We start from the raw sequence: 15,822 nt of genomic DNA on the forward strand, positions 1-15,822 counted from the left end.
TTTTTTTTTTTTTTTTTTTTTTTTTTTTTTTTTTTAGGTACCGGGAATTGAACTTGGGTCCTTGCACTTGCAAGGCAGGTGGCAGAACCACTGAGCTAAATACCTGGCCCACCTTTGATTGTGTAGTACATCTGTGGTACATAACCCTAAATACACATGTATCCACTTATGTACCATATAGTGATATAATGAGTTTTATATACCATATGTCACTTATTTTTATACTCCAGAATGTGATTTCTCTTTCTTTTTTCTTTTCTTTTTGTCCTGGGGATTGAACTCAGGTCCTTGCACTTACAAGGCAGGCAGTAGAACCACTGAGCTAAATCCCTGGCCTTAGAATATGATTTTCTGTGAATGGGTTTTGGTTCCCTCATACCTGATTTCTGACTTGTAACTTCAAATGTCTTTCTGACCTGGAGCCAAGTTCATTTAAAAAAGAGTGAGAGCCCGGGATTTAGCTCAGTGGTGCCGCCTGCCTTGCAAGCGCAGGGTCCTGAGTTTGATTCCTGGTACCAAGGGAAAAAAGTGAGAGGTTTTGGAGGTGACTGCCTTAGATATATGTGTATATTTTGTTTTGTCTTGTTTTGTTTTTTGTTTTAAGAAAAAGAAAATTTAGCTGCGTGTAGTGGTGCATGCTTGTAATCTCAGCACTTGGGAAGCTGAGGCAATAGGATCACAAGTTTGAGGACAGCTTGGACTACATATTGAGACCCTGTCTTAAAAAAAGGGAAAAAGCTGGGCATGGTGGCACACACCTGTGATTCCAGCATTCAGGAGGCTGAAGCAGGTGGATTGCATGAATTCAAAGCCAGCCTGAACTGCATAGCAAGACGCTGTCTCAGAAAAAAAAAAAAAAAGCAAACTACAGAAAAGGAAAGAACAAGCTGGGGTTTTAGCTTGTTGACACTGTGCCTGCCTCACAAGCACAAAGTCCTGAGTTCAACCCCTGGTATAGGAAAAAAAGGAAAAGAAAAGAACAAAATCTTGGTTTTTACTTACAATATCCCAGGGACAAACAAAACAGTTCAGTCGAAGGAGGAACTTGAATATAGCAGACCCAGATCGACAGGCCTGACAGAAGTTTATCCTTCTGAGGTGTTCTCTCTTTCTTCTTGGGTCTTGGCTCTTGCCTTTCTTCCAGATGACAAGCTTGTTCTGTGAAGCGCCAAGAATTCCTATTTGGCAACTCAGTGTTTAAGTCACACAGAGTGACTGGCTTCTAAAAGTCCCAGGCAGAGAATCTGGCCGAGCTTGTGCCAGTGGAGTACTTCTTGTTGAGTTGACTGTGGTCGGGAAAGAGGAGCCGTGGCAGTTACCTCAGGAATCACATGTGTGGGCGGTGAATGTAAAGCAGTAGTTTCTAGGATGGCACAAGCCTGACTTGGTCAGGCCTCCTCTAAAGGAAAGTGGCTAGCAGACCCCATGAAGGATTAGGCCCCCAAGAATACAGTTTATCTCCCAGGATGTGGTGAAACACAAGGGCTTCCTGCTTAGTGTCACTGTCAAGGAGGGGCGAAATCTTGGGGAAGAACAAAGTTCAAGGTCAAGGTTCCTGGGGCTACTAATTAATCTGGACATTAGGGCATTCCTCCGAACTTGGCCTTCCAAAAGCCACATAATAGAATTCTTGCAGAAAAGGAACACTTCTGCTGTCTCCATTCTGATGATTTTTCTACTCCCCCCTCTAATATAAGCCTCAGTCAACATAGCCAGTGCCATGTTTGGGGACCAGGAAGGAGTCGACACGTGTCAGTTGGATTTTTTGCCAGAGTTTGCTGCTGGCCTTTTACAAACAGAGCACCCCTCTACAAATGAAGTTGTCTTTTCTGGAGGAATAGGCTCTACCTACTATATCCACAGACGTGGGGGTCTTGCTGTCGTGGATCCTACTTCTGTAGTCCTGTGTAATTTATGGTGCACAGCAGCAAGCCCAGCTGACCTCTAAATCCATGATACTCCCCCTCTTCTCATTGCCTCTCCCCTCTACCCCAGTAGCCTTCAAAGCAATGGGGGAGCCGGGCATGGTGGCGCACGCCTGTAATCCCAGCACTCGGGAGGCTGAAGCAGGATCGCTGTGAGTTCGAGACCAGCCTGGGCTACATAGTGAGTTCCAGGTTAGGCTCAACTACATAGTGAGACCCTGTCTCAAAAAAACAAAAAGTCATGGGGGAAATGCTGCAGCCAACACACTGGGCTGAAAGATGGAGAGCTTCACATTGTCATCTCTCTCATCCAAGTTAATGGAAGGAAATTAGCTCATAGATGTAGATGGTGGTGGTGATTCCTTAGGTGGACATATCCTGTCTTCCTTCTGAGCTTGCAGAAAGTCACTGTGGGACTTGTGATTGATCATCAAGGCCTTTTTGAGCCCTGCTGTGGTTATGGGGCCACTGGATGACAGAGGCTGAGCAGTCAGGGAGTGGGTAGTGTGGGTGGACTGTAGCAGCGCAGTCGTTTGGGTCCCAGGGTGCTGGTATGGGGTGAGCCAGGTCTCAGTCCTCATGGGCTCCTGGGGGAGCTAAGCTCACCTCTTGGAAGACACTTCTGGTTTACTCTACAAGGAGTGTGGTTAGAGAGGAGGTTGGGGATGTGCTGTCAGAGCAGCAGTGAGCCCCAGATCTCTCCACTTGGAAGCTGGCCACGTGAAAGGTCCTGCCAGGTCCAGCACAGAGCCAAAGACCACATGATTTGTGTGATATTCAAAAGTACACTTAATTCAGTGTCCACTGATATACAGCCCATCTTCAGGCGACTTCAAAATGAATATTTATTATTATTATTCTCCATTCCTATTTTTTAATAATTTAAAATATAAGGACTACAAAGTAAAAATGCCCATCACTTGCCTGGGCCTCTTCCCTCCATTCCTTTTTTAAACAATTAAATTTATTGGTGCATTTAAGCTACACAATATAATGACACTCATCATTGGAAATCTGTACCTTTACATAATCCATCTTGGTTTTTATTTTTTCCCCTGCCCTCCCTATCTACAAAGACTTTGTTTCCATTTTTTCATTTTCTCATGTCATTTCCATTCCCTATTTTTTGTAGGAGGCCTGGTGTATTACTCTGATCTTTGCATGAGTAGAACAGCAGTCACCATATGATTTCACATAAGCACGCACATGTACACATGCCTGACCTTGCTTTGTCTTGGGCTGTATTACTCATTTGTTCTGTGCCTTGAGTCCCCGTGTAGAACTCAAGCTCTGCCGCACATCTTGAACTGCTGCTGTTTGTAGCTCAGAGCAGCGCACACATGCCCTGGCCTGCTGATGGGTGCTCGGGGTAACATCCTTGGAAGCATCTGTACACTGGCCTAGTAGTGCGTATGGTCAAAGATAGTTTTCTATAAAAGACCCTTAGGATGTGGATCCAAGGGGAAAGTGTACTTGAAAGTGTTAGAATGCTGCCAAATCCTTCCAGTTGGGCCATGTCAGATTATTTACTCATTGTGTACAGTTAGCTGTTTCCTCTCATAGTTCCTGGCTAATATATCTGGTCTGCAATTTTTGCCATGGGTACAGCGTGACACCTGACTGGAGAGTGGGTATAGAATAATGATCTTTGCAGCCTGACTGCCTCAGGGCGAATCCTGAGACCCTCTCCTACTAGCTGTGTGACCTTGGTGAGTTACCTAACCTCTTTTCTGTTTCCTCACATGTAAAAGAAGGTAACATTGATAGGACATACCGTAAACACCAAAGGAAGCCTTTTTATTATGGAAATTTTCAAAATATACAGAAGCAGAATAATTTCCAATTTATTCCTGTGTACTTTCCCTTCCAATATTATTTGGAAACAGTATCAGGCATACAAATATCAAGCATATTCATGAATATTTTAGTATGTACTCTAAAAGATAGTTTTTTGTTTGTTTGTTTTTTTTTGAGACAGAGTCTCGATATGAAATTCAGGCCAGTGGTCTGGGGATTTACCTCAGTGGTGCCTCACCTGCCTTTTAAGCACAAGGTCCTTTAAATGCATGTATGTATACACACACCTGATGTGTGTGTGTAAGTGTGTGTGTGTGTGTCTGTCTGTGGTTCAAGCCATCCTTGATCTCAGTATGTAGCTGAGGCTGGCCTCAAACTCACAGCAATCTTCCTGCCACAGCCTCCTGAGTGCTGGGATGATAGGCATGCACCACCACACCCGGCTAATAATGTTTTTTAAATATAATTACAAAACCATTATTACACCTAGAAGAATATTATTAGATATGTTGGAATATTTTGAAAGTTAAATGGACTAACCTGTGGAAAGTGCCTGGAACAGCCAAGCATATAGTAAATACTGTATAAGTATTTGTAGTTATTTTTGTTGTTTTTCTAATTTGCAATTCTTTGATTGCTTAGGTTTAACACTATTTCACTTGGTTTTAGGCCAGGCGTATTTTTTTATTTCTACACCCCTGGCACATGCGCACACGTGCACACACACACCGCTTTGAGATGGTCTGTGTGGGTCAGCTGGGCTGTGCTCAAACTTTTTTTTTTTTGGTACCGGGGATCGAACTCAAGTCCTCGCGCTTGCCAGGCAGGTGCCAGAACCACTGAGCTAAATCCCCAGCCCTGTGCTCAAACTTTTGATATTCCTGCCTTGCCTGCCGAGTAGCTGGATTACAGGCATTACTGCCACACCCAATTTCCATGTATGTATTTTCTATGAATTACTCCTTTATTTTTCTCATAATCTGCTTTTCCTCCGTGATTGGTAAGTTCCCTTTGTATGGTTTCGCCTGTGTTATATACATAGTTGGTAACTCCTTTCATCTTGATGCTTATGATGTCTTCTGTTATATAGAAATTGTCATTTGCACGTCAGTTCTGTCATCTTTACCTGTTTAGCACCAGAGCTTTCTGTTTGTCTTAATATCTTTCTGAGATTATAAAGTTATTTTCCTGTAAATTTCATGGTTTTTCATGTAGTTTAAAGAAATGTTTTATCTTTTTAATCCATCTGAAATTAATGTGCACTGGGAGGTCAGGCTCTAATTTTATTTCTTCCAAATGTGTATTCAGTAGTCTCCATATCATTTGTTCATTGGCTTACCCACTCGTCCACTCTCTTTAAATTTAGGGTGCATTTAGGGTCTAATAATTCTCTACAAATATATGAATATGGCTTTGGATTCTTTCTTTTGATCCATGGATCTGCCACTCCAGTGTGAATATCTTGCTACAGCTTTACATTATGTTTTGATCTGATAGAACAACTTTCTTACTCCATTTCAGACCCTTCTGGGTTATTACTATACATTTCTTCTTCCAGCTAATTTTAGAATCAGTTGAATAAGTAAAAAAAAAGTCTTTTTTAGATGGGATTGTATTGAATGTATAGATAAATTAGAGGAAAGCTGACTGCTTTATGATCTTGACACTTCCTATCCAGGAACATGATACATTTCTTCACTTAACTATTTTATATCCTTCGATAAAGTTTTATGTTTTGCATATAGATCTCTTCTGGGTTTTTGTTTGTTCATTTCTCCTGGTCTTTTGTTAGATTTATTCTTAGATATTTTATAGTTTTAAAACCTTTTGTGAATGTATTTTTAGTTACATGTTCAGTTGGTCATTACTGATATATAATAACAGCTAACATCTGTGAGTGTGTGCCATACACTGTTCTAAGCATCTTATCCCAAATACCTTTTATACCTCTATCCCTTTGTGCAGATTTCTATTATTTCTGTTTTACAGATAATGAAACTAAGTGTACTTGTCCATTTTTCATTACTATAATGAGTTACCTGAGGCTGGATAACTTTATAAAGAAAAGATTTTGGCCCAAGGTTCTGGAGATCCAAAGTTGAGGAGCCACACATGATGATGGCCTCTTGCTGGTAGAGTTCTGAGGTGGGGCAGGACCTCAAATGGCCAGTGGCAGGAGACATGTGGATGTGTCTTTGAGTCTTCTGGTGTTTTTGGCCTCTCAACGTTCAGTCAGGAGCCTCCATGCTGATGACTTGATCTAACCCTAATCACCTTCAAGGCCCATGTTAAATGCCATACTTGAGTGGAGTTTCCACCTTCTGAGTACCTCATAATGGTGATTATATTTCAACACATGAGCCTTTAGGGGACACTCAGATCGTAGCACTGGGCTTTAGCACGGTTAGGTATCTTGCCAGGGTTTTACAGGAGCTGAGTGGCAGAGCCTGGAAGCAACACCTGTTCCACTTCCTATCAGTGTGCCCTTCCAAGCAGCACACAGCCCCTCTTCCAACCCTTGGGATTCAAGTCTATTGGATTTTTTAGGTAGACAGTTTCATTGTGTAAAAATTTGGCCATATATAGCTTGTCTCCATGCGTCCTTTCTGGGTACTTGGTTGCTCATGAAGTATGCTCTGGTCAGCTCTTCCTTTAGCCCTGGAGCACACTGCCATTTCTTTCTTTGAGGTGCAGCTGGGAATTTAGCTCAGTAGTTCCACTGCTTGCCTTGCAAGTGCAGGGTCCTGGGTTTGATCCGTGGTACCCCCCCCCAAAAAAAAACCCTTGAAATCTTTCTTCTAGGTGCACACATAGCAGTTGCTTGTGTTTCTGGGCCATGTAAATGGAAAATGTAGTTTAGAAACTTTTTTTCCTGGCATCTCCCAGCACATCTTGTTAAGTTCAGTGGATTGAATGAACGTGTGTGATCCTGCTATGTTGTATCTGTTTTTTATTTCCGTAGTGTTTTTCCTTTCCATTAATTCTCTTTCCATCGATCAGGTTACTGATTCTGGGTTTGGGAGAGTGCGTCTGGGAGGAGCAGCCTTACACAAGCTGCCTTTCATCTGGCTCGGGTCGTGATCATCCATCCTTTTACCACTGGTTGAAATGGAGAGTGGCTGGCTGTGTGTCTCTGCGAGCCTTTCCCAGCTGTGGGACTGCTCTCCTCTGGGGTACTTCCTCAGGTTTGCTGTTGGAGTCGCAGTAAGGCGGTGAAGCCGCATGTGCTCCACCACTCTGCCTAGGGTTGTCTTCCCAAGTGCCAGCCTGCATCACCCTGTCCTTCATGGGTACGTCTGGGAAAGCCCGAGGTGTGGGATGTGTGTGTAACTGGGAGGTGACCCAGGGCCCTGCAGCTATGGGAGTCAGGAGCCCAGGGGGAAGAGAGGCTGGTGGAATAGCTGTCTTCTGAGATGGGGCTTCAGCCGGGCCTGCCAGGGCCCCAGCAGGCAGCTCACTGTCCAGTCTGCTGCTCTTGGGGTGAGTCATGAGCACATTGCATGGCCAGATTGTTTTCTCTTGCAGAATGTAAATAATGTGTTTTTCTCTGTAAAAAGTAATATATGCCCATGGGGGAAGATAAGGAAAATAAAGAAAAATTAAATTGAAAGTAGAAGAAAAAAATTGCTCGGCAACTTTTTTACCCAAATTTATTCACTTTTAGTATGTTAGTGTGTTTTCTCCCACTTTTTTATGCAAAGGGCATTTTAAAAAAATAGTTACAATATGCTGAGCATGGTGGCACACACCTGTAATCCAGTGCTCAGGAGGCTAAGGCACATGATTACCCCAAGTTTGAGACCCTGTCTCCAAAAAAGTTATAATAATGCTGTTTGTACCTGCTTTCTCTTCCTCTCTCTACTTTTGTTTGTTGGTTTATTAAGACAGGGTCAGGCTGGCCTTGGACTCACTGTATTCCTTAGGTTGTCCTCACACTCACAGTGGTCCTCCTGCCTCAGCCTCCCATTCCAGGCATGTACCCCCACACATGGCCTCTGCCTTTTCCCTTTATGACAGTCTGCCGCAGCATCTTGCTGTACTGTTGGAAGAACGGTGTAAATGACCATGTAACATTCCTTAGGGTAGATGAGCCACCATTTCTCTCACAGGCAAGGCAGGGCATGCCTTCTCTTCCTGAGGGGCCTGTTGTGGTGCCGGCTGGCTTTCTGAACCTACATTTCTGTCAGCTTCCTGTCTTTGAGGCAACAGTATGCCAGTTGCTGTGTGAGACAGAACTTGTTTGCCATAAACTTTACTCATTCGAGCTTTGGATAGGCCTCTTGCTCTTACTGTTTTTAGTTCATGGCCTCCTGCCCCCTTTCTTCCCAGACATCACTGTGGACAGGAGGCCCCACAAGCACACTGCCAGCCTCGTGTTGGGCAGCTGTGCTTCCCCAGCTGCAAGGTGGGGTGTTTGCAGCAGAGAACGAGGCCTCTGTGTCTCTCCACCCTTCCAGGCACACTGTTTCCCACCTCGCTGGTGACCAGGGTCCCTGTTGGCAAGCTCTTAGCGCTGGCTGCCTTCCACTCTCACCTGCCCCTGCCCCCATCTTGCCCCTTCCTGACTTCTCTGCCCTCCTGCTCCACTCCATGATGCCTCCCGGACAGTGCTGTCACTGCGGCTACTGCTCCTGTGGCCTCTCTGCCAGCCAGTTTGTGTGATGCTCGCGCTGTGCTCAGGCCTCCGGCTTCAGCCTGTGAAGATGTCAGTGGCAGAAGTTAGCACATGGCAGTGTTAGCAATGAGACCTGACATGTTCTAATGACTGTCTCCTTCCCACCCTTGCTGGCTGAGCTGGTGGAGGGGCAGGAGTTTCCTCAAGGTATTTATGGAAAGAGCCAAGGGAAATTGGGGGTCCCCCAGGTGCTGATGAGGCCTGTGACCTTTGTTGCTATAATATCAGTGTTTCATAAGCGGGGCGGTTTGGGAGCCCACTTGCAGCCCATCAAAAATTGATTTAATTGCAATTTTTCCTCCAATTAGGAGCACTGGAGCCTGACTAATTGGAGTAATAGAGAGTAATAAGGTTCAGATAAAAAGCCTTCCTCGGCCGCCTTTGTATCTCGTGTCAGTGCCTGTCAGAGGTCAGAGAGCTTGCATATTCTATTAGGCAGCCCGACCTTCATTTGTACAAATTAGTTTACCCAACAGTAATTAAAATGCCAGTGCGGGTCGAAGAGAACTGAATGCACTTGATGGGCGTGTGGGTGAACGATGTGACAGCTCGGGTGGTCTCCTCGCCAGAGTGTCAGCCTGGGCTTAGAGGCTGCTGGGGCCGGGCCAGTGGGCGGCTCTCAGCGGCAGCCGCGGGCACAGCTGCCGAGCATGCCGCTTCTGCACCTGCCGCAGAGCAGGCGCCTCTTCCTTTCCCAGGTAGGGTCATCTGTCCATTTGTTGATTCACTCATTTGTTCCCCGTAGGCATTTGAGTTTTCAGTGTGTGTCAAGCATTGTACCGTCCGAGGTACGAGAACATGGGCAAGACTAACTTAAAATGTAGCCCAGATAAGTTTATGGGGCAAGGGCCTCTGAAATCAAGACTGACCAGGGTCCAGTTCTAGTCCTAACAGTTCCCTAGTTATGCGAGCTAGAATGCTTATTACCTGTCTGAGCCTCAGTTTCCTCATCTGTAAAATAGTGAAAGTGGTGCCTACTGCATAGGGTTGTGAGAATTCAGTGGGCTGATGTTTTCGAAACATTTGCTCAGCACCTGACACACAGTAAGTGCCCAGTAAATTAGTCAATCTCAATATCCATGGAAAGTTGTTTCCAGGGTGCTCTAGATCATGTCCTAAAACAATGCTATATATTATATAAGTGCAATGTAAATAGTTGTTACACTGTATTATTGAGCACAAGAAAGCCATGTTCAATAAAGATGCAATTTTTTTTCTAAATATTTTTGACCAGTGTTTACTTGAATCCATGGAGACAAAACCTACAGAATGTGGAGGGCTGAGTGTATTAATGTTATTAAAAAGGCCTACACTAGCTGGGCGTAGTGGTGCACACCTGTAAACCCAGCCCTTGGGTGGCTAAAGCAGGAGGATCTCAAGTTCAAGGCAAACCTAGGGTATGTAATGAATTCAAGGCCAGCCTGAACTATATCGTGAGACCCTGTCTTAAAAAAAAAAAAGACACCAGGCCATCTCTGTAGCCCCGAGAGGAAGCCTGGGCCCTGATCCTCCGTGGGAAGGAGAACCACGCCTGCTCCCAACCCAGCAGCCATCGCTCAAGCACCGGGAAGGTAGCCGTGCCCATAAGCCCCCCCACTCTCAGACCTCCTGACTGTGCCAATCTTTGGACCCACTCTGCAAAGACAGAGGTGGTCATCAAGGGTATTTTTCTGAGTTCCCAACTTTGAACATCTTTAAAGAAAGGGCATGGGAAACCTGTAATAGAATGTTGCGGAGTTCAACCATTCAGAAGGATGGGAAACTCAATCTGGGCCTTGCAGCCCGAGGTCAGTCAGCATCAGGGGGTTCAGCCATCAGCTAACTGAGACCAGGGGTCTCGCATCCTTGCTCAGTTGGAGCCATTAAATGGCAAATTCACTATATTGAAATTTTGTTCACTGCAGACATGTTCTGGACTGCTTCTTGATTTCAATTTAATTCAGATGATTTAAGGGTGATAGACTAGTGACTACCACAGGTGGTCAGTGTCCAAGTTGTGCTTGATCTTAATGTGTTGCTGATTGTATTAGTTGGGGTAAAGCATTGCTGTTGATTTGATGAGCTGTTTTCTCTGATGTTATGAAGATGAGAATGTCTTTGGGTCTTTAGAGACACAGAAGCTAGGGCGCAGCTATATCAGCAAGATTTGGGTGATAATCCAGAGATTAAACCAAGGACAGTCCGACAACAAAAATTAAAATGAGAAAACACTTAAGCAAGACACAAGGACAGACTTCCAGTTTACCAATGGCAAACAGTAGGGCAAATGAAGATGAAAAGGCCGATAGTGAACCACCAGGACACCCTGAACTCAAAGCACAGGAAGTAACAAAACAGATCAATCAGGCTCTGGAAAAATTCAAAACAGAAATAATTTCCCAGATTACCATAGAGATAGTGAGCAAAATGGAAGTTGTGATTCGAGACTCTAGAGCAGAAACTGACAAAAAAATAGATGAGCTCAGGACCATGATAGAAACCATGAAGGCCCAGCATAAGAAAGAAATGGAAAAAACGCCCAACATAGGAAAGAAATGGAATCCATAAAACAGATTCAAACAGATATCCAGGAGATGAAACACTCTATTGAAAATGTACGCAACAGAATAATAGAATGCGAAGACAGGCTCTCAGATATAGAAGATAAGATTGCAGTCAGTGACCATGAAAAGAGAGGTCTGTTAAAAACAGTAAGAGATCATGAGAAATCGATCCAACAACTCCTAGATGATGCAAAGAAGAATAACATAAGACTGATAGGAATACACGAAGTAGCAGGAGAAAATACAAATGACTTAAAAAAGCTGTTTGCAGAATTAATGACAGAAAGCTTCCCAAACAGAGGGGAAGAATTTGACATTCAGATAACTGAGGCATATAGGACCCCAACTAACTACAATCAAAAAAAATCTACACCTAGACATATAATAATCAAGATCCCAGAAACCCAACAGAAGAACAAAATACTACAAGTGGTAAGAGAAAAGAAACAAATCACATACAAAGGAAAGCCCATCAGAATCACAGCAGACTTTCCACACAAACCCTTGGGGCAAGGAGAGACTGCAATGAGATATTTCAAGTACTAAAAGAGAACAACCTCCAACCTAGACTGATGTATCCATCAAAACTCTCTTTCAAAATGGATGGGGTAGTAAGATACTTCCAAGACAAAGAACACCTGAGAAACTATACGAATACCAGACCAGCACTACAAGCAATTCTAAACAAGATCCTAGAAAAAGACAATGAAGGCAACAACACCATGAGGCCCAACAGCAAATCAAATAGGCAAGGCAAGAAATTAAAAGAAGGTGAAAAAAGTAAAAAGAGTCAACAAAAGGCCAATAACATGTCAGTAATAAGTCAGTACATATCAGTTATAACCAGCAATATCAATGGCCTCAACTCACCAATCAAGAGAAATAGACTGGCAAAATGGAATAAGAAGCAAAATCCAACAATATGTTGTATACAAGAAACACATCTAGTGCAAAAAGAAGCCCATAGACTGAAAGTGAAAAGATAGAAAACAATTCTCCATGTGACAGGAACCCAGAAAAAAACAGGGGTAGCAGTCTTATTTACAGACAAAGTAAATTTCAAACCAAAACTGAATCTAGTATTATTGATGCAGGATGGTACTGTATCATACCTCTATGGATGTAAAATATCTAGTACCTGCTTTATGATACATAGTAGGGACCATGCTTTATCAGAGCTACATTTAATGATATTACTCTAGAATGTTCTCTTTCCAGATGATGATTAAGAGGCTAATAGAAAAAAATGGTACCAGGTACCACAACAGCAACAGAACTTCGCTGTTGTCTGGATATTATTCTTTTCTTTGTTTTTTTTTTTTTAATGGAATGTGCTGAATGTCTATAATTTTGTTCAGATGACTGCAGAACCTGGAAAAGCTGTTGCTGCTATCGATGCATAACATACTATTATTAGTCTATATATATATATATATATATATACACACACACACACACACACATACACACACACACACATATATAAATTGAATTTTGGGAAACTTTAACGGTGCTGCCAACTTTGGAAAAAGTCATCCCAATTTACTGTGTTGAGTTGGCATTGTACAGAAATGGACAGCCATATTGGTCTAGAAATGTTAATTTATTTTTATTTTTATTTTTATTTTTTTTCATGTGTACAGGGGTAACACATCGTACTAAATATGTAAGGTCATATCTACGTGGGTTTGATTACAGAAACTAATAAAGTATTCTCTAAATAATGAAAAAAAGAATAAGATAAGACTATAAGAGCGAGAAGCAATTTAAATATGTTCAGGGACCATTTTCATCTCCAGAATTAAGGATTATTTTAATGTTACATCATTGCCTTTTCTCTTTTACTTTCCTTTTTAGTTTTATTTTAGGATTCCCTATTTTTAATGTTCATACAGAGATTTCTTTAACTGAAATACCGAATAGTTTCTTTGGTGTGAAAAACTATAATAGTACACAGGATCCTAATGAGATAATAATGTGAAATAGGAAGTAAAGGGCTAAAGGTGTAGGGAAAGTGGGAAGGGTGGGGAAAGGTAATAAGGGAGAGGAAAAAATATGAGAAACTGAAAAAATGGAAATAAAGTGTTTGTAAATGGGGAGGGGAGGAGGAGGTGAAGGGAGGGCAGGGACAAGGGGAAAAAATGAGAATCAAGACCTATTATATAAAGGTACAGAATCCCAATGATGAATGTAATTGTATTGTATACCTAGATTGTACCAATAAACTCAAGAAAAAAAAGCCCAAGCTAATGCAGAAGCGGTAAGAATCTACCTATTTTCAGTCTGTCCATGCCCAATTTTAACTTCCCTTCTTACCTCCCTCTCTTGTTTTCTGTGTCTTGTTACCTTCTATTCCTCAACTTGAACACATAACTCCTAGTTTTTTGGTGTCTTTTCTGGTGTGAAGGCTTGTGTGTCTACTTTTTGGCCCTTATGATGGTTTCTGTGATGCCAGGCTTGCCCAAGTTAGGGCCAGGGGACAAGTCAGGTAGGACCTGGGCAAGGTTTGGGACAGAATTGGGAGAAATTAGAAAAGGCTGGTTTCTGGTAAGGGCTTTCTGGTCCAAAAGAGTAAGTCTTATGGGGTCAGAATGACTTTTCAGCCCGCTAGTTAAGAGAACACATGTGTTTGTAGTGTCCGTGTGTGTGTGTGTGTTAACATTAATGTTAGGTACTGTTGGTGTTTCTGTTGTGCTTATGGAGGGTTTCCCACTTCTCTGACAGTGTGTGACTGCCATGTGTAATTCAGGCTTGTGTCTTCAGGGATATTCCTTCCAGAGCAGAGGGACCACTTTCAAGTCCACATGACTGGCTTCCCCATCTGTGCTGGCTTTGGGCTGTGGGGGGCTTTCTGGGCTGGTACAGCACTGTGCCTGGCACTGTAGTGCCATAAGCAGTCCCTCAGTTACCATCCTTTGGTCACGAAAAGAACAGCATGTTTTCATTTTGTTGATCTGCAGATATTTGAGAGCCTTCGACATGTTTGGCTCAGGACCGAGCATAGTGAGGGACGTGGAGGGGATCCGGTGCAGACTGACATCACGGGGGCAGGACAGCAGAGCGTGGCATTGCGTGTAGGCTTGGAGGCAGTGAGCTTGGAGAGCTGAGGGCACCTCCTGCCTCAGCAGAACCCTGCACAGTCCAGGGGGAGGGACAGGGTGTGGGGCCACGGGCCCTATGTGTAGCTGCGCCATCCTGGTAGGTTCACTGAAACTGGACCATGCCTTATTGTTCCCCTCTGAAACAGGGAATACTGTGTGGAATGTCCTCTGGGCCCTTCCTTCCTTTGCTCCATGTGTCTGTCGTGCTCTGGAGATTGCGCTTGGTTCGGGTCATCCTTATCATCTGGTCAGTGGCTTTTGCCTCATTCTTCCTGGTGACCACAGTAATTGGGGAGTGGCGCAGAGCTGAGCGTGGCCACAAGTAGCTGGGAATTGTGCGGGACTGTGTCTGCACCTGAGCAGTCCTGGCTGGAGTGAGTCCTCGTGGGTATCGCCCATCGGGACCTGGCTCAAGGTCTGCTTGATTGTCGCTCGGTAGTTAACACTGGGTATTAGCCTCCATGAAACTTGTAGGTCCTCATGAAGTGCCAAGAAGACACTGCTTTTTCTCCTTTCCTCTCTGCTTCCCAGAGGTTGGGCAAAGAAAAGGGCAGCTTTTCAAAAGGAACGTTTATGGTTCTCCTGTCCAGGCAATTAAGAAAGCCCTTCATAGGCTGTGAAAGAGAGGGCCTCCTCTTGGGTGGGTGGACAAGCAAAGGAGAGTCATCCCTGGACAGGGTGTTTGTATCTCCTACCCCAACCCCCTCGCCTACTTCCACCCTGCTTGCTGGGAGGTTAGAGTTGTGGGAGTGGCGGGATGAAAGTTTCAGGTTTCTCTTCCTACCTGTTGACTTCCCTGGGCCCTCGGCAGTCAGAAGCCCTGCTGTAGGCTTCCTTAAGAGATTCCCGTGTGTCTGTGCTGACACTCTTCACCTGGGTCCCACTCCTCAAAAGTCTGGAGAACCCAGTCATTGTGTTTCCAACCTCAGGTAATTGGCTTTCCCAGTTACTAATGGATTACCCTAAAGAGAAAAATGTGAGGAGGAGGAGGGAGGTACGGGCAGTACCTCCTGGCTTTATAATTTGGTTCTTCCGTGTCCAGTGGCTGCTTCCCAGGCTGGGAGTTCCTTGGGCAAGGCAGGAGTGGCTGTTCGGCAGCCCTGTGAGTCAAGAGAAAGCTGGGGTGGTGGGGTGTGTCTCTGGAGGGAGTCCTGACTTGAGGTGCGAGATCCCCAGGGTGACTACTGTGGCTTGTGGGCTTGGGTTTGACAAGTGGATGCCGCCCCTGCAATTTCCTCTGAAGCTTTGATGGCAAGTCAGCAGCCCACGACTGCCTGAAACTTCTCTCTCAGCAGCAACTGAAGCCAGCTTCCCACCCCAGCCCAAGATGCTGGCTTCTTCAGTGGCCTCCCTATGGAAATGTCTCCCCCTGCCACGCTAGAGAGAGTGCGCAGATGATGGGAGGGCAGGTGGAGGAGCTGCTGCCCCACATGCTAACTTGTCATTAGTGTCCGGTCCCCCTCTGCCTTACAAGGCATGTAGGGACAGAGCCCATCCCTGCCTCGGGGCCTCCGAAGGACACACCTGCTTTCAGCTTTCCTGCCTGCCAGTTATGTTTTCAAGCCTGGGTTTCCCGAAGGCTTCCCTCCCCAACCCTCTATCAAAGGAATGGCTGGGCTCAAAGGCCCACACGTTCTAGTCCTAGCACTGTGGCCAGCCCAGGGCCACCCATTACAATAGTGCCTCCCACAGAGTGTGCGCCTCCCCTTGAAACAAAGCTTTGTTAAAACAAGACTATGTTGAGTTTTTAGGGGTTTAAGACACACTGGACAATATGGTCA

At 44.5% G+C, this 15,822-nt stretch overlaps 1 protein-coding gene across 3 annotated transcripts in view; it reads left to right on the forward strand.

Moving 5' to 3' along the window:
- Positions 1–15,822, forward strand: part of Fbxw4 (F-box and WD repeat domain containing 4) — a 64,939-nt gene that overhangs the window by 37,223 nt on the left and 11,894 nt on the right. The gene's annotated exons all lie outside the window — the stretch shown is intronic.

The sequence above is a fragment of the Fukomys damarensis genome, unplaced genomic scaffold, assembly GCF_012274545.1.
Source record: "Fukomys damarensis isolate Sample0158 unplaced genomic scaffold, DMR_v1.0_HiC HiC_scaffold_8, whole genome shotgun sequence".
NCBI classification, from domain to species: Eukaryota; Metazoa; Chordata; class Mammalia; order Rodentia; family Bathyergidae; genus Fukomys; species Fukomys damarensis.